This window comes from Papaver somniferum, chromosome 11, assembly GCF_003573695.1.
Source record: "Papaver somniferum cultivar HN1 chromosome 11, ASM357369v1, whole genome shotgun sequence".
In the NCBI taxonomy this organism is placed as follows: domain Eukaryota; kingdom Viridiplantae; phylum Streptophyta; class Magnoliopsida; order Ranunculales; family Papaveraceae; genus Papaver; species Papaver somniferum.
Genome location: NC_039368.1, coordinates 133,044,949 through 133,065,752, shown reverse-complemented (window position 1 = coordinate 133,065,752; position 20,804 = coordinate 133,044,949).

Sequence of the window (20,804 nt, the reverse complement as noted above, 5' to 3'; positions counted from 1 at the left end):
CATTGATGGTAAGAATTCATACCCACTTTTAATCTTACTTTCCTTACTTGTTTTTAATTGGTGACCGTTTAATTCAATTAGTTGTTAATAATAACTAATATTGTTGCAGCCTTAGTTTTGGGCATATTTCCGATGTCTATTTCCTTACACAAAGGCGGAGAATAAAAATATGGATATGTAGCCAGCGGGTAGGTTACATGATGGAGACCAAAGAGACTTGAAAAAAGGCGCACAAAGTGATACAGGTACCCATTCAGTGACTCTTGTGCGTTACCAGATTGATAACTTCCCATTCGATTATGTACGTAGTTTGGTCGCCATAGGAGGATAGGGAATGGAAGACTAACCCAGAGGTCGTAGATGCTAGATAAATGTCTGTAAAACGGAGGGTCTTTTACGATCCACTTGGTCGCAACGCCTTGTACCTGGGCGAATGGTGTATCAAACAACTTCTTGGTATGACAGTAATACCGTGCAATCCTCCTGATTCAACAATAGAAATCAACAATGCATATTTGTACGACAACAATCAACTTAATTCCTTGAATTATGTTGAAGTACCCGATCATGAGTATAAGCTGTGTTGGAAGGAGAGGTCAGTTGGTAAGTACTCAGGTGTAATTGTACATGAAGGAAACAGGGATTTGTATGGTACGCAGGATAACAATGCTTATGTACGCAAACCAGCACCGTAACGGAGAAGCACATACACAGAAGAGTTGGTGCCCATTGATCATCATCTCTTCCCATTTCCAACAAAAAAATCTGACAGCTCGAGTATGCGGCCCTGATTTTGAAGCACAACATATGCCTATTGGAATGGAGTATATGCGGGAGTATCCACAACCCAATTATAATGTCAATCTGGGTACACCTGTGAGTATCATATGTTCATTATTGTTTAAATATTATGGTGACAAATTTCGAGCTTCAGTAGTAAGTTTCAATGTTTAGCCATTTTACAACTTCACTGGATGAATATTCGTCGACTATATTTAAATTCTGGCAAATCACGTAAAATATTGATATGCCATGAGTTGTGTATTTTTTTTTTCTTGACAATGAAACAAGGAGAAACGAAATTCAGAAACTATACAAGACAAATATTCTTAGAGTTGGCTTACTTATTTATTATTGGGCTTTACACTACGATTTCAGTCAGTATTATAGGCTCAGAATCAACCTTGAGATAAAGCCTGGTCGAGAGAATTATTTGTGCCCGTGAAATGAGACCTACATTATCACAATCCTGTGATACAATGCTTTCTTCTTATGAAGGTAGTGAGGAAGAATTAACTGAAGAAAAGAGAACTAATCTCATTATCACTGTTCAACATCGAGACCGGCTCAAAGAAAGAATTGTTCAAACAAGAAGTGTTCTTGCTGAGATAAATAAATTTTGATATAATTTTGATCTTTTAAATTTGTAATAAATAAATTAATTAAATTGTGAGATTATTTGTATAAGATTTAGAGTTGAACTTCAGTTTTCTTGTTTATCGAATCTATATGCTAAAAAGTATTAAAGTTTACAAAAATATTACAAGAACAAGATTTAATGATTTATAACTCAATTTTTCACCATAATGTTTCGTCATTAAACAAAATTGAATAACATCTACAATCCTGGATCCCTGCTTCAAAGAGAAAAAAAAAACTTAGATTTGATGAAACATGTAATAATTTACTCTAATGTAGTTTTAGTTTGCTCCACTATCCCAAAAATTATAATCATACTGTACCTCACTGGATTTTGAAGTATTTTGCACAATTGAGTAATAAAAATCACAGCGTATTAATAAAAACATCATGGCCTTATATTTTCGTTCATTTTGTTTGTGGCCACAAAGACATAAAATGGATATGATTAACACACAAAGTAAATGACTACATATTACTAGTGCGCCCTATTAGATGATGTTACATGACTCTACAGAATCAGAAGCATTACTATATTCATCTTTATCCCTTTGGGAATCTATGAATGTTCATGGCCGTGAGATAGCCAGCTAAAATCATCTAAAAATGAAATGACTGCCTATCTTTAAACTCCGTTGGAGTGTTGATAATGACCTCCCTGGTCACAAATGTACATTCTAACTCCAAAATATGCAAATGAGTATCAAATTTGCTCGAGAGCCTTGATTTTCTTACAAGTGAATTTAAAGCTTTCATTGCAATTGTCCCATGACGTAAACCTAGCTTTGTAATTCAAAATATTTCATATTGTAAAAAATATGAATTGACTCATAATCCGATCATCCAAGAGTTTAATGTTAGTAGTCGATTTTTATCAACTGGACAATTATGATCGGAGATTGGGAGTATGTTATAAAGAAGATAATGACAAAAGTCCAACCAAACTGGGTCTATTTTATGTTCCCAGGAAATATTTTAAATTATGTTTAAATCTTTTTTTTAATCCATAGAAGAGACTTTTGCCAGTTCTGTTAATCAACTTCATAAAAAATAAAAATAAAAATAAAGGTCATATCTCCAGTAAGTCACTAAAAGCTCTTATGTGTAGGCATAAAGCGACCAAATAGACGTGATAAGGACATAAGTAAGTGACTAACTGTTATATTCTAATAGACAATGAGTAAATGAATGACTAGTGCGCGCCAATTAGATGGATCCGAAATACATGACTAAACCATCAAATATATTATTATGTTCATTGCTTGTGACACTGAGATAGCTAGCTAAAAACAGTGAGTGACCATATTTGAACTCCATTGGAGTATTATAAAATGGTTTCTATGGTCCAAAATGTACACTCTAACTCCAAGTCTTCTAAGGAGTATGAAATTTGCTAGGCAACCTCATTTTTCTTACACACGAAGTTAAATCTTCAATTATAATGCAATCCATATTTCGTCCCATGATATAAACTTGTTTTTTAATCCAAAATATGCCATGTTATCCAAAAATATATTGACCTGTAATCCAATCATCCAAGAGGTTTAACGTTAGTAGTCGAATCTGTCAGTTGGAGAACTATATATTGTGGGAGGAATTTCATTCAAAGCGAATTCATCAACACTTCTAAGATGGGAGGAATTTCTTCTTGACCAATTTCAAATGAAGAATCGACAAAAGTCTAACTCAGTCTGTTTTACATTTCTAAAGAAATCGATCTAATTGGTGCACATTTTTAAGCATGTTTTGAAGATTTGTTCTTTCATCCAAAGAAGAGAGTCTTTCCTTCTTTGTTAATCGACTCCATATTAAAGTTCCATAGGGAAAATCTAATAGTTCCCTCGGATACGTTACTAAAAAACTTTTTATTTATATTGGAACAAAAATCATCCCATGTATTTCTCAGACCTTAATGTTTAATAATATCACCGCTAAGTGAGTTTCTGGAAAACTGTAAGATCTTACATGTTAGTATTATCTTGGTTTCCTCTTCCATCTCAAAGTTTATATTCTCTTGGAAATCGGTCTCACAAATCCAACAACAACAAAGATAAAAGCACTATAATTCTTAACTTATCCTGTTTGTAATTGTAAGTTTGGGTGACACAAATAGATGTGACCACAGACAGAGTAAATAACAAGTATAAAATGAGTAGTTGCTTTTTACTATCAACGAAGTAAATATCTAGAGCGCGTAAAATAGAAATGGGTGCCGATTAAATGACTTAAAGCCGTCCGGTTATAGTTAATTACTATAGGCACTCAAAAGCTCTTTAATACCCATATATAATAAGTAAATGTATGCGTTCGAAAAAACAATAAATGGATGTGAAATCTGACGATGACGACTTAAAGTTATAAGTACATAATTAAATTACTATGCACTTAATTTAATTAGTGCGTGATAACACGATTCTCGAATAGCTAATAACCCAAAAGATACGCAAGTCAGAAAAAAACTGATTGTATTAAAAATGAAAATAAAGTCGATATATTCCAAAACCCATATTATAATTCATTCGTATTAAAAAAGATCCATGTGGGAAAAGCTATCCTGAATTTAACCTAATAATTATCACTAACTTCGTAATACACTAATAGTGATGTAAAACCACAATGAGTTTGAATATCATCACATCTAGATATAATTGGGTAAAAGTTAATCACAGTATATTTTATAGAGAATAGCCCTGAGATTACAAGCATTTTTTAAATTAGCTTTCAAGAAAAATGATATTGTCATCTACAAACAAGGAATGAGTTATAACAGGTGCACCTATAACAACTGAAAAACCGGTAGACATAGTTTTGTTAGCAATACAATTCTTTAACAATCTCGAAAGAGCTTCTATAGCAAAGAATTAGAATAAAAGGAGACAAGGGGTCTTCTAGGAGCACCATTTATTAAAATCTGAAGTAAACTGACTTGATGCAGTCATATTGCACATGACAAACAAAGTAAACACTTGATGCAATCATAATCCACATGACAAACTTGCTAGAAAAACCAACACAATTCATAATCTTTTCAATAAAACTCCAACTCAATCTGATATCATGAGCCTTATTAAAATCAAGCTTCAAAACCATATACCTTTGAGTTCCTTTGTAAACCTGACACTACAATATTGTTTTTATTATGATGTAGTTTTATTTTACTCCACCATCTCAATCGTGATCTCGACTACATTTGGAAGTAAGTTTTGGAAAATTGAATTACATAACTTACAATACAATCAATGGAATCACCTTGGTTATTTATCTGCATGGCATCCTATTTGTATGTATATAAAGACACTAAGTAGATGTGATTAATACATAAGTAAGTGACTAACGGTTATGTTTTGACGGGTAGAGAGGGTAAATAAACGATTAGTGGGAGCCAATTAGATGATGGTGCCAAAACATGACTAAACAAGCAGAATTACTATATTAACTGATATCTCTAGGAAATATACAGATACTTGTGACATTAAGATATCTAGATAAAAGAACCTAAAAAAAGAAATGAGTGCCCAGCTTTGATCTCCATTGGAGTATTATAAAATGCGTGGTCTCTCTGGTATAAAACCTACACTCTAACTCCAAAATATGCAAAGGAGTATGAACTTTGCTCGGTAACCTTAATTTTCTTGCACATAAAATTTAAATCTTCAGTCATATTGCAATCTATATTTCATCCTATGATGTAAGCTTATTTGTAAATCCAAAATGTGTCATGCTGTCCGAAATGTATTTATCCGTAATTCGTTCGTCCAAGAGGTTTAACGTTGGTAGTCAATTTTGTCTGTTTAACCATATTTGAATTTTTGCAAAAATGCATTTTTTTTATCTCTATATAATAGAGCATGAAAATACGAGTTGAACACAAAAATAATGAGGTCATTCTGACATCGAACGAAGAAGTGATGAGCAAAACAGTTGAATATTTACCATTGGTGGATGAGGGAATTTGTATAAACCGATTCTTGCAACAAAAAAAAAAAGTTCTTGAATTTTAGTTTTATACAATTGGTATGGAGGGTACTATAAAGGATTGTATCAACCTATTGTTATCAACCGGTCTACGAGTGCATGAACATCCGGGATTCCAGGTTGATGTTTTTTCAAAAAAAAACTTTTTTTTCTTCATGTTTTGATGATGAATTAACATCAATTGATATCTAAGTTAACCATATTAAACATAAATTAATCACCCAAATTAACACTAATTAATCAGGAACATATTATCCATTAAAGAAAATATATGGATAAGGAGGTTTTTGATTTTACTTCCTAGTGACCCCCTTTTGTCTACTACCGATACCACTCAAATAAAACCTATAGGCCTCAAGCTAGCTAGGAAAAAAATATTCATATAGGAAAAAGTACCCTGAATTTAACCATTTTATCAATCCCCTAATTATTATCAGTAACTTTGGGATGTAGAATCATTACGAGTTTGAATATCATTATATATAGATCTAATGGGAAAAGTAATCGTAGTTTATTTTCAAATACCGACAAAAAAATAAATACTTACAAAGAAATTAATCTACCGTGTACGATTGAATATTGACGATATGATTCGAAAAGGAAAATACAAAGGAATCATACTCACTCAAAAAGGGAGAAAATAAATGAACAAGAAAGAAAAAAAAAACCTTGGTGACAATCTATCAAAAATTAAGAAAAAAATCTCTAAAAGAAATTAGGGCGGCTCAAACAAATCTTGAACCAATTTTCTTCAAAGTCTTTAAGAACAAGAGCTCACTAAAAGATAGCATGCTTGATCATACACATAGTACGCATCTCAGTTTGCTGTTTAGAAATAGAATATCGAGCACTCCTCTCCTTCCAAATGCTCCGTAAACTTAAACAATACTATGATCAAGAATTTCCGTTTATACCTTATAAGCCTCCAATATTTATTCTAATGTAATTTTAGTTTCCTCCACTATCCCAAAGATGAAAACTCTACTAGGTTTGAAAATAATTTTTAGCTAATCGAATTACAAAAAATATAAACATGATCGGCTAAAACACATGTTAATCTTATATCTGTTGGGTATCTTATTTGTATCCGTAAAGATATACACAAAATATATGTGATCAAGACGTAAATGACGACCTTTATTTTTTTATTTTTTTTGATGGGCAATGAGTAAATAACCTACATGGTTATAAATAATACCCGATAATATTCGGCCTGCTTGTTCCCTCCCGTAGGACCCCTAAGCCTGTTACTGCCTTTTTGGTCGGGACTGGTTAGCTTAAAAAGACATGCTCGGACTTTCCGGCATGGTACCTACCCAAATAACCTGGTTTCGTACCTGTTTGAATTTTCTTAAGAGTTTTACTTTACCTTCAAGTAAATTGTTATGTGTTTTGGTCATATTTTGAATAAAAAAATTATTTTTATTTATATACTACATTTAGAAGATTACTTATTTAAGATTGATTCAGACTATAGTTCATTCAATGTCCAAATTCCAAACAGGAAAATTCAGTTAACTGCAACTTTAGAAGTACGAAATGCATGTAGCATGTTTGGCCTGCCGGACTAACAAAATGAGCTTTAGACAGGTTTTCGGCCTAAAAATAAGTGTCTTTGCCTAGCCTGCCCGGCCTGACGGGCTTTTTTGGTAGCTAATGCACCCGCTTACCTGTACGCCCCACTTAGCATAATTTATAAAGGGAATGTACCAAATCACATCGTTAGTTTTTTCAAAGCATCACGTGTCTCCTTTTTAGAAACAAAGGGTTGTGATGACGAAGCAAGATATAGAGAGTTGAGATTGTAACTATGGAGATGTCATTTTTATTCTTGGTTAGACTGAACCACCGAAGAAATAATAAGAACTAGCTGCTAATGGTTATCAAATGAAATGTCATGGATGGTGATGTGTCTATCTTTGAAACTTAAAGGTAGACAATTTTCTGGAGCAAATATCATGATCATATATTGGAGTTGATAAAATATTGGAGTGTTCGCAAAATCAAAATAACTTGTAACTACCGAAAATCAATAGTACACCCAAATAGTAAGTAAACGAGATCTAAGACATGAGATACCAATTTGATTAAAGAATTTTTATTGATTTATTGAATGAGAACTCTCGATTACAAGATTACACACAAAGGAAAACCCTAATCTTACTCTCTAAGCTAAGGTTCCTACTCTACCAAAAATTCCATCCTTCATTCGTTTTCCAAGGACCTCTATTTATAGGCATATCACCCTTAGTGATGGACAACTCATTTTTCTTCGTGGGAGTTTCGTGGTCTTGCTTTATCCTTCGCCCGCCAATTTTTCATAAAGTTTTTCCCCTTCTTTCGCTGATACCCATGTGATCCTGTCGGGACAGCTGTCTTATTTCTTGCTCAATAAGTATTATCTTCGCCGAATGAATTTTGGGCCAAGCAATCTTCCTTCGCCTGTATACTTGTTTCGTGTGATACCTTGCCGAATACTCCCACAGATTTCTCGCGGTTTGCACAATTATCTCGTGCACGTATCTTCGCCGGTTCATTAACTATGACTTTCTCTGACTTGATTTGACAAGTCACTCACTGGGATCTTTGACCGAGAGGTCTTCTCGTGTTGACACGTGGTGAGTCTATTTTGTGTACCTATATTTTGCCTTTTCTTATTTCGTTCGAATTTCGAGAGAATGGAATAAGAACCGTCTAGAAGTTCTTCAACCGACACGTTCTCCACTCTCGGGGTTTTACTCTCCTATGTTTTTTTTTAGTAACCGGCTATTATCGGTTATACTACTTCGATCGTGCCGCCCAACTGGTTCTTCCGGTTATTCCCTTTTACTTCAAATATCTCTTCTCATCTTCTATTCAAGTTTTTCTTTTCTCTTCCCTTCTGCACAAACCCTTACAACTCTCCTTTTTGCCTCAACTTTCTTCGACCTCCTTACTCTTCCTTTATCTTTCTTTATTATCATGGCTTCTCAGAAAGTATTACCCCCTTCTTTGCGTATTTCTTACGAAGAGTTTCAGGCAGGCTTCCAAAAGAAGGGTTTGTCTCTTCTCCCTGCTGCTGATTCCTCAGTGACTCCTTCTGTTCACGCTACTCCGTACATGGATTTGAACTCTCGGTGGGTTCTTTCTGATGCTTGGTCCTCAGACAAGATGATAGTTTCATTAGGTCAACTGAGGGCGGGGCTTACTTTCCCTCTTTACAACCCTTCCAACCCCATCTTTCTCGAGATTCTGAGTAAGCTTTAATGTGGGGCTTTCCAACTTACTGGTAACGTTCTTCGCATCTCTGGCGAGTTTTCTACTCGCTCCGGCGATGGTGCTTCGCAAATACCTTTCCCGGCGGGGGAATTCAATCATTGCGACTACACTGCTGACTCCTTCGCAGCTAACTATTCTGCGAGATTTACTAGCACTAAGAGATACCAAAAGTGGGGTATCGAGCTTGTTCACAAATATTCTTCGTCGAAGAATCTCCCTCTAAGTGTGGGTCCTCTCAAGCTTGAGCAGGATGATGACTGGGCAGTGTTTCCTCTCGTGGTGAGAGGTCCTTTTATTTGGGGAATTGACGAGAATGGGGTTTCCAGAGAGGGCCCTCTTACTCAGCACCATCATCTTCTAAACTGTAATCCTTGGAAGTTGTACTGGTCTGTTCTTGACGAGGTATCCTCTCTTCCTTATCCCCTTGTCTTGCCTTTGGACGTACTGGTTCTCACATCTCAATCATTTGTTGTGCAGTATGAGCTACCGGTTGTCGGTCTACTCAGAGATCAAAAGGATGCGGGTCTTACTATTGGGTTTCCCAACCCTAAACAGGTATCTTATCTACTTAACTCGTGACTCGCGTTTGCATGTCTTCCTTTTCTTACCTTTCTCTTTCGCAGAGTGCTATCGACTCCGCACAGCGTTCCCCTCCGATTCAACCAAGGGATCGAAGAAACGAGATCACCCTCTTCCTAAGGTATTCCGTCGAGTTTCCTTCTTATATCTTGTACCTTTATCTTCCATTGACCGTTTGGAATCTACTTACTTTGCAGGCTGATTTTCTTGCTGCTCCTTCTTCTTGCGAGCCCAAAAGGTGCCACAGGGTTTTAGATCTGGAAAGCTTAGCTGCTGTTAAGGTTACTGCGGTTACTTACGTTCCTCCTTCTTCTTCTCATACCCCATCCTCTAAAATTCCTGCAACCACTCCTGTGAAAACCAATGATCATCATATTCCTTCTCCTCGTGTCGAAAAACCCCCAGCCAAGACTCCTGATGGTGATAAAGGAAAGCGAACAGCTTCCTCGACGATGGCCAACCCTCTCTTCAACCCTGACATGAAGTTTCTTCACGATATTTATCACAAAGCCAGCGAGGACTCAGCTTTACAGTCTGTCTCACTTAAGTCTTTGGAGACTTTTAGTGATATTGATTTTTTTTATCTGGATACCTCCGTCCTTTTGGATGCATCCATGGGCCTGTCTCTTCAACAACATTCTGCCTTAATGATGTTGGTGAGCTTATCACGCCATCCCTTCATGTATTATTTCGTATTTTATTCGTGGTTGGCTTCTTACTTCGTCTTAGTCGATTCTTAGGAGGTCAACCGCCATATGGCCAGCTTTATTGAAACTAAGTTGCTGCGAGAGAAGGTCGTATCGTTGGCGAAGGAGCTCAAAGAAAAGAAGGAACACTCTAATAAACAAGAGAAGAAGGTGGATAAACTTTCGAGTAAGTTGTTTTTCTGATAAATTCCTTTTCTTCCTTTCTTCTGCAGTCCTTTATTTTCTTTTTATGTGCTTCATCAAGTGCGGTGCATGAAACATCACATGGATGCCTCCGAAGCGTCTGCATCTCTTGAGGATATCCGTGCCGAGAACTTGAACCTCTTGACTCAAAATGATAACTATATTTCTGAAAATATGATCCTGAACGAGAAGATCGAAACTCTTCATCTCCAACTGGACAATTCATCTGCTAATTCTACTCGTAATTAGGAGCTAAACCTTCATCTTCACGAAGAGAATGAACGCCTCAAGCTTGACTTGAAGCGTCTTAGTAACTCCCGTACCACATCAAGTGGCCTTAATGCTTCGGTGATGTCAGCTTACAGCCGGCTGGAGGAGGATTATAAACGGGTGGTAAAGAAGAAAGACCAACTTATGGTCGATCTTCGCAAGTCTCGCAACAAAGCGGCTGGTCTGAACGAAGAAGTGAATTGTCTGAAGAGGAAAGTGGAATTCCTACAAGCTCAACCAAATAAGCCTCCCCGTTCCACCAGATCTTCCTCACGAGTTAAGTCCGCTACTCTTCACGAAGACAAAGGCGCTCTCGTTGTCCAATCCAACCAAGTTATCTCAAAATATCCTCATGGTGAAGGTTGGGACAATGCCTATCACGAGCTATGTGTTCGATTGGAGGAGTCAGATCTTAAGATTTCCAAGCTGGACCATTTGTACAATGACGTCCAAAAAATTTGGATATTACCCTTCATCAGGCGGAAGGTAGCTTTAGGCGTAGCGAGAAACATCATTAACTAAGCCATATTTCATGTTCTTGACAATGCTCTATTTTGTTTTGCAGAGTCTGAGGGCCGTTACAAGAATCAAGTCATCCAGCTCTCCCGCGAGAGAGATGAGTCTCGCAAAGAGGTTTCCAACCTTCAAGGAGAAGTCAAGGGGATCAATGATGATATTGAGGATATGATAAAGCTTCCAAAAAAGTGGCGAAGCTAGCTCGTAAGAATACCCAGGATTATTTAGCCCCCCTCTTCAACGGCTACTGTGATGAGCGTGGTATTCCTTACCCTTCTCTTCCTTTAGAGGTGTTTTCTGACGACGAAGAGCAGCCTCCAGAGGAAGAAGATTATCTGGATAAGGAGGGTCAACCTCATGGTGGTGTCTCTGGAGATGCTGGTACTGGTACTGATGGTGCTCCCCTTCAATAATGGCTTTCATCTTGAATCCCAGTCGTTAAATTCTGGTTGTGCTCCAATTTCTAACTTTGGCTGTTTTGTACATTTTCTTTTCATCTGGGTGCTCCCAAGCTTGGGAGGCAAAATATTTACTCAATATTTTTGGTGATCCTTTTATTTACTATATATTTCCCTTTGCGAAGTGCTACTCCTTCTTTTATGCATCTCTATCAAGTATATACTTACCGCGGGAATACTCAAAAGAATAATAACCTTTAAAAGTATATACTTTCCTCTTGTTCTTTTGAGTGTCTCCAAGGTTGCAACATCAGCTGTCATCTCTCTTATTTTCATAGTATCCTTTTCTTTGTCTCTTGCTTCGCCTTTGGCTTATTTTCGTCGTCTTATGTTGCATTTGTTTCGTCGTCTTGGTGCCATTTATCCGTTTGCTTACATGATACTATTTGTCATTCGTTTGATTGTGTTTCTGGTTTCTTTACAAGGTCTTAGTATGCCTCCTAATTAAGGTCTTATTTTGCCTCATCCTTTATGAAGGATCTTAATTCGACGAAGTATCAGGCTCTTACTAATCTTTCAAGTAGTAATCCATATACCCCGCCTTAACATTTTATTGGATTCCTTTGTCGCGACGATGTAATAGGCATATCCATTCCCGTGAATGTTAGCCCCGTTACATCCTCGTCTTTTTTGGTCACTCAGCTCCCTAATTCTTGAGGGTGACATCACTTTATATTCCTCTTGAATGCCCCTTCAAGGAAGTTACCCCTAACATGCATGTTGAGATCTTCCCATCCGGTTATTACGACACCAGTTATTTTCGTGACTTCTTATCCCTTTTGCCGATGTGGTTATTGGTTACGAAGTCACACCCTAAGTGAGGTTTCTTTGGGATCGAATGCTTTGTAGACAATACTTTCCATACAGTCATGGCCGGGAACGCTCCAGACGCCCCAGGCACCCACAGCTCAACCGAATACTTCGGCGCCTTGGTCTTACTCCACATCCCTTACTGAAGGCCATCATAAAAGGGACCCTCAGCAGATAGGTCTTATCATTGCCCCTAACTTTCTATCTGGGAGTTGTTCACTACATGCGTTAGGCTTTGACTCTTACACTTTCGTGCGAACTAAGGTGCATGCCGTGGATTCCCAGCCTTCCCAGGCGAAGGTTTTAAGTTTCCCTAGAAACCGTTTATTTCGTGGATCTTATCTGCCTCCTATTCTTGAGATCTTATTGAAATTTCCTTATACTTTATTATGAAGATCTTTTTCTTATTTCAAAATATCATTGTTATTATTTCTTAAATTTTGGTACAACGCCAAATCAGTACATTTTTCCTTGCGATTCTCTCTCAGAATCAATGCCCTTCTTCGAGACGAATGTGCTCAGATTGATACCGCTTCAAGTCCTTCATCTTTACTTCGTTCCTGATCTTAAATAGCGCCGAGAACAATGGGTGATTTGTTGACAAGGCGTAGATAAAGGACCGCACCAGGTCTTCCTACGATAGTCTCCCTTGTAGTCCTTTACAAATCGTGTCCCACCTTGCCACAATGCTTCGCAAGCTCTCGTTTTCTCCTTGCTTCAATGAAAATAAAGATGATATTTCGGGCTTGCATGGCTCACTTATCGCACACTTATTTTTCATTTCTTGCCTTCCTCGTGCATCGGGTTCCCTTTTCGCTGACCGGCTATTGCTAGTTGTTCTTCTTCTTTCCGCTATTCTTGCTTGTTGCAATATATACTCTTTCTCCTTTGATTCTATTTTGCTTGCTTCTATGGCTTTCCTCAAATTTTCCCGCTCTCTCTATTCTCTTCGCCCCTTTGTACCTCGCAGTGGGTCCTGATTATCTTCCTTTATTACCCTTTTCCCAGGTGTCCTTTCTCCTTTTTTTACCCCATATTCTGCTTGCTTTCGTTTTATGTGGTTGTTCTTGATTAATAGCTTCTCGTTTTGTCTTTCAATCCTGATCCTTTCTCTTACCAATTCCTCTTTCTTTCGCCGTTCTCGATATAGTTTCTCTTTTAATTGCTCCATTTCTTTTTCTTTATCACATACTTTTTTTCCATTCTGAATAGGCTCACTTGGTTTTTGACTTTCATGTGTTTCTTGTGTGAATGCCGTCTTCTGTTTAGAAGTGCTCGTTTTGGCTCCTCCGAGTGGAGTTCGTTTCTCCTTGACTATGGGAGCTTCCTTTTCGCTCCCTATGCTTGCCTTTGTTTTCTTTATCTTTTCGCTTTGCTTTTCCTCCATTTGGATTTCGGATTCTGGAGTCATTTCGCAGCGGACCTCATTGTCGCCTCTTGCCTTGTCTGTATCTTCTGCACTTGTCTGTATTTTGGCCTTCTCTTCGCTTATTCCAATTGTAAACACCATCATCCGTTCATCTCTTTTGGCTTCACATGCCTCCTTCTTTCGCTCTATCCTTTTCCTCAGCTTTTCGTCATATTTGTTGACGTCTTTTCAATACAATCTCGCGCATCCTTTATATTCCATTTAATTTCTCCTATTCCGCTAGGCATTGGGAACCGTATTGCTTGATGATACGTCGACGCAATTCCTTTTATCCTGTGTATCCAGGGTCTTCCAATAAGAGCATTATAGGGAGAATCTATGTCTATTACACAATCGGTAGCTTTTGTTTCCAACTCTCCTGCGAAGATCTTCACGGTCAACTCTCCTTTTGGTCTTGATGCAACGCCGTTGAACCCATATATATTATATGTAGAGGGCACAAGGTCGGAATCTTTGTAACCCATAGTTCTGAATGCATGATAAAACAATATGTCGACTGAACTTCCAGTATCAACCAAGATTCTATCTATCGCCCGGATTTTTTCCTTCTGCCCTTCATCACTTTCCCATCTTGAATATTTCCCGAAGTTCAAAGTTACGACCAGTGGTTCGGCGTGTGAAGCTCCTCCTTCGGGTGCATCCTTCGCCGAGAATGTTTTTTCTCTTTTTTGCAATTCTTCTAACGGCTCCTTTTTCGCTACGCTGAATATTTCATTTCCTCTGAAGTCCCTCTTGTATACTCTTTTGAGAACATTGTCATGGAAGTTTTGAATGCTTTTCGCTGAGTGTATTATCGAATTGCAATTTAGTTTGCTGGCTCCTCGATCTATTTCAATTCGGTACACAGGATGGTTTTCTCGTGGTGGTGGTGGTAATGGTTAAACATATCCTTCCAGAAAATGAGAGAGCTTTCCTTGATCCAGAAAACGAAGTATGATCTTTCTAATGTTTCTGCAGTCGTTTGTATGGTGCCCATGGAACCTGTGGTATCTTCAAAATTCGTTTATCCTCGCGCCCGGAGGAGGCTCTTTTCCCATGTTTGGTGGAGGTGGTATTTCTTCCGTCAGCACTATCACTTCCCATATCTTCTCAACAGTGGTATTGAGCCGTGGGAGCTTTACATCCTCAATGGGTGGTGCATTCGCTCTCCGTTCTCCGAATCTAGGCGCCTGGTTATTTCTCTGCTGATATCCTGGATTATAACTTCGTGGTTCATAGCTCCTTCGCCTCGATTCCTCGTGTCTTTGTTGATCAATCCACTCCTGATCTCCACTTGACATAGCTACGAGCTTCGCCGGGATGGGGGCTCATGGCTCCCTCTTCTCGCAGCTTTTACCGTCTTCTACCGCATGTAACGTCCTTGGAAACAGCCTCGAATTTCCATCCTTCATAGTAACGGGTGTTACTTCGCCAACTTGCCTTTGCTTTTCTTCCAACGCTCTATATTCCTCCTGACTCCCTTAATTCATTCATCGTCATAGAGTTCCGGATTATGAATATTTGAGTGTAGAGTAAATCGGTCGGGAACAAGGCGTTGACGAAGGCTAAGATAAAATTCCTCTCGTCCACCCTTCCTGCTAGCTCGCTGCACACCTTTATCCATCTTGTCACTAATGCTCTCAAGCCCTCTCCTGGTCTTCGCCTTAAGTTGAACAAGGTTTCAATTCCTGGCCTCAGCATGCTATTGCTGATATATGTTGTTAAGAATATCCTTTGCAGATCCTTGAAAGATGAAATCGACCTCTTTGGTAATCCGTCAAACCATGCCAATGCTTCGCCGGTCAGGCTTGCCGGGAAGTACTTGCATAGTACAACCTCGTTTCTTCCCCATTGCATTAATGACAGAGTATATTGTCTCAAGTGTTGTATAACACTTTCCGTTCCGCTGAATATGCTTGTAAACGTGGGTAACACACACTTTTTTGGAATATCCGCATACATTATATCATAGGTGAACGGATACTTTCCCGCCTCTTCTATTGCTTCTGCCAATTGAGCTCCTCCTCCATTCTTTGAGTTGTTGATCAAGGATATCATCTCTCGCATCTCGTTCATGATCTCCTGATTTGGGTTCCCCCCATTTCCTTTATTATGACCAGTCCTCAGCAAGCTAAGTCTTTCCTCACCTCGCCTGATTGCCCCCTGATGTATCTCCATTTCGTCAAGTCGGGCCTCTTCCTCTCGCCTCAATTCATCCGCCATTCTCCTTTCTTCCTCATATCTATGTCTTTGATCTTCCCATCTTGTTGCCTCTAGCGTTCTTCTCAAATCTCGTTCTTCACTATCTTCCCGTAGTCGTCTTCTTCGCCGTTCTCCTCCATCATCTTCGCGAGTAAATCTTCCCCACCGTGGCTCTTTATCTTCTGGTATTATTTCGTTTTCTCCCGAGTCCACATCGTTTTCCGCTAACTCTTCGTTGAGCCTAGCGTTTTGTCTCGTCAGCCTAGCATGTTGGTCCTCCAAGTTCCTGTCTCGTTCTTGCTCAAGACGAAGCGTCTCTCTTAACTGCTTCAACATCATATGTTCTTCTTCAACGTTATCCTCTAACCCTTCATGAGTCATCTCCTCCTCTGCAGCAGTCTCCGTGTCGGAGGTGTGTATCGAACCTTCTCTGTAATTGTCCTCTCCGTCCGGATCATTCTGTCGCCGGTTTGCACCTTGCCTTTCCCCTGCAGCTGACGTTCCTTCCTTTTCCATTCTTCCTCTCCTCGCCTCTATACGTTTGCTTCTTCTTGTTGCTATCACATGACTTGCTCGATCTGGTGCCCTTGCCATCTAACAATCTTCAACTTCCACAATCTTTCTCTACTCTCCACACGAAATTCCAAGATCTCTTCCTATTCTATGTTCCTAACCTTGTCTACGAATGTAAAAACTCAAGATCTACAACCCTAACTTCAAACAACTCGCTAGATCTATAATCTCTACAATCTCTAAGACAACTTCTTTCCTTTTCTAACTCTTAGATGAGGATAAATCCCCAATCTAAGTTCCCTGTTTCTGGACGCCAAAATGTAACTACCGAAAATCAGTAGTACACCTAAATAGTAAGTAAACGAGATCTAAGACATGAGATACCAATTTGATTAAAGAATTTTTATTGATTTATTGAATGAGAACTCTCGACTACAAGATTACGCACAAAGGAAAACCCTAATCTTACTCTCTAAGCTAAGGTTCCTACTCTACCAAAAATTCCATCCTTCATTCGCTGCCCAAGGACCTCTATTTATAGGCACATCACCCTTAGTGTTGGACAACTCATTTTTCTTCGTGGGAGCTTCGTGGTCTTGCTTTATCCTTCGACCGCCAATTTTTCATAAAGTTTTTCCCCTTCTTTCGCTGATACCCATGTGATCCTGTCGGGACATCTGTCCTATTTCTTGCTCAATAAGTATTATCTTCGCCGAATGACTTTTGGGCCAAGCAATCTTCCTTCGTCTGTATACTTGTTTCGTGTGATACCTTGTCGAATACTCCCACAGTTTTCTCGCGGTTTGCACTATTATTTCGTGCACGTATCTTCGCCGGTTCATTAATTATGACTTTCTCTGACTTGATTTGACAAGTCACTGACTGGGATCTTTGACCGAGAGGTCTTCTCGTGTTGACACGTGGTGAGTCTATTTTATGTACCTACGTAACTAGTGACTAGCTAACAAGTGGATTCTTTTACACTAGTTTCCAAATATTTTGCTGATGATTCTCAAGCTTTAGCCGTAAGTTTCAATATTTAACCATTTAACAACTTCCCTTGATGAAAATTCATAGGATTACGTAAAATGTTAGAAATGCCAGTGACGTTTTATTATTCTTTTTTTCTTTTTTGCTTCTTGTTCGATTTTTGGTGAGTATTGACGTTTTAATCAAGTCAAGATAGAGCAACATGCAGGAACGGACCTCAGGAACTGAAAAAATTCTCAACAAAATGTTCTGGGAGTGGGCTTACTTGTTAGTGGGCTTTACACTACAGTGTAGTACACGGCTCTCAAAAATTCGATGACGACTCTATTACATTCTAGATAACGTCTTGTCCCTCCATGTTGACAGGTTATTTGAGGCTTGGTAGTAGATCATACCTGACCCTCCAAGAGATGAGCAATGCGCTAGTGACGATTCTTTGTTTGTTAGTTGAAGCAATTATTTTTTGGCCAGTGATAAGTATTTGACAGGTCCTGTTTTCTTCTGCCAAAATAGAAAAACACATCCATTTTGAAGGGATAGTGAAAACTAAATAAGATGAATGATTAAATGAGGTGTATTAACGTGCATTTACGTTAGGGCACTAACCTAAATGTTGGAAACAGACACTACACTATGAGAACCATCCACATGCAAGAAAATGTTGTTAAACAAACCACTGATTAAGATTGTTTTAATCGACAAGAGGAGAAACAAAAAACAAGATTTCGTTAGCATAGGGTACATGATACAAACTGAACCTGATATCTGTATTAGATCTATAAATAATTGGTGCATCCAATCTAGATCGGTTGATGTTTCTATGCAAATCAAGAACGATCATATATATCTTACTTGTACCTGTAGTCTGGCAATTTTCCATTTTTTTCTTCATTTTATATTTCGTTAGTACATTGAACTTTTAGTGCTGCTCAATAGACCAGAAGATATTGGTTTCAAGAGTAATAAGAATTCGAAGACTGTTTGTTCCGGCAACTAATATACCGGTTATATTCATCTGTTTTTTGCAGGAGAGTCGAGCCAAAACTGTCATTTCAAAATAACAATAATCGGTAGTTGTTCTTTAACAAATTATGTTAGCATGAAAAAGATTAAGAGTTGAATTTTTTTTTGGATACAATTGAAGGATAGAATCATGGTTTACTATTTAACAATATATTCCATTTCAGACCCTGCTAGATGCTTTGTACATCACTCAATACAAACAAAAACTCTTAATTGTAATTGATTATGTTTAATTAAAAATAATTAATAGCTTTTATTGCATAGCAATTTTAGAACAATATTGAATTGTGCCTAATCACATGAGTGACACTGCCAAAAACCATAACTCTCAAAGTCTCTATAAGTATAGTCAGATGAACAAACAAAAACGTATCAAAGTCTTCAATGAATAAAGAAGATACCCTTCTACACAATGATCATGAAGATGAAGAAGAAGTATGGGATTGTGGAAGTCCATTATATGATTCGTATGAATTAGTGTCTCTTACTCATGTCATTGAAAGGAATATGATGGTCTTACCGTTCTCTGTTATCCGATCATCCAAGAGGTTTACCGCAAGCAGTAGATTCTCGAGCGCAAAGAATTTGATTGCAAATCCCGGTTCGACAAGTATGAGCAGAGATAATTCTTTTAAGGTGAGTTCATCAGCACTACTTAATGATCATGTTACGAGGAAGATCATTAAGAAAAAGACGAGAAGAGATAAGGTTATTAAGAAGATTTTAGGGGATTTTAATAAAGTGCCACACTTTCAATTTCAGGTTTAAAAAAATGCCACTATTTTTCTTCAAATTTATTTTATGCCATACATTTGACCTTTTCCGTCCAAAAAAATTGTTGACATCAGTTAGTGCATAGGTGGCAGTTATACAGGTTAGTAAAAGACATTTACACCCTTGAATCGCCTCAATATGACTAAGATGTCTCCATCCAATGGGTTCTGGTGGAAGATGAGAAATTGTTGTCACTGGATTGAATCATTGAAACAACTCTCTAATCACCGATATCCCTGAAATGTCTCCATCCCATGAATTCGTAACTGCAATTGTTCAATTTCTCTATGGATATTTGCACTCCAAACCAACTTTGATCCACATCCAGAATTCGCAAACAGCCAACCCCAATCTCAGATCTCAATTTGTTGTAGTCTTCATACATTGCCCGTACAGCCAACACGCTAAAACCCTCAAATACATTTATGTTGTTGTCACTGCTACCACCAGCAGTTGCAATTCTCTATCAAGGCCAAGCTGAGCATTCTCGATTCACTTAGTTCAGATGTTCCACTGGCTGCAATTGTTGCAGTGAACATCATCTCTGTCTCATTTAACTTCAAAACACCATATGAATCTCGACCAACAAACCCCAAAAATCCAATCTCATTGGTAAACTGCACCATGGCCATGGAAGAACTCCAACTTATGTATACATTGGATAAAAGTTCATTTCAACTAGAACCCATCACTGCCTTAATTATGAAATCGGAGGACATCAAAACAACACCATTAATTGACGCCAAAAATGGGTCAAATCAGACACCACCAAACCAGACCAGCTCAACCTCCATTCGTTGTTGTTGAGAGAAATTGGAAAAATTGCATTGAATCTCAATCCAAACATTTCCTTCTTCAGCCTTCAATTTCATGTCGAGAACCCTCAAAATTCAAACTATTGCTTCAACTGAAATTGACCCAATTTTAGCCTGCAATACGAACCCCTAAATACCATTGGACCTAATCTTAGAAGAGATTTTACTACCATCTTCAATTCCATGTCTCGATTCTATCGAGGACCGCGAATTGGACAAAATTCCAGTTTTCACCAAAAACCCATCGATACACAACTGAATTGAAGTTTCGCTCCTTCTCCATTTACGTCTCATAACTGAGACCCATCTGTTCACGGCCTCAACAATCAACCAAAAACCCTTCATTGATCGATCCCCTTTAATCTTTTTACAAGCTCCGAACTGCTTCTGATCTTCAAAAATCTATTACAGATGTTCGGTGAATACCCATCTGAGTTCATGGCTTGGTTGCAGCTAGGGCAAAGGTCTTGGCGTTGTTGAGAAAAGGAAGCCTAAACGGACTCGACCTAGATTGTGAATCTGTGAAAAGTATAAAGGCGTTTCCAAGGGTAAAACTTTAAAATGCAACACATTTTTTTGACGAAGTCAATGAGAAAGACCAAACATATGGGTCCTTACGGATACGTTAACGGTAGTGGCATTTAATAAATTTTGAAAAAAACGGTGACACTTTATTAAATCGGAAAACCAAAGTGTGGCATTTTCTTAAAATTCCCAAGATTTTAAGTTATATTTCATGTGGAATAAGATCTAATGGCTTTTTGTTCCTGAGGAAATAGAGATTTAATGGGAAAAAAATATATGATTATGAATCTATCATAGGTTTCATTTTGTTCCCATCAACATTACAAAATTTAATGTCCATTAATCATTTATCTTAATCAAAATAATACCAAACCTTTCT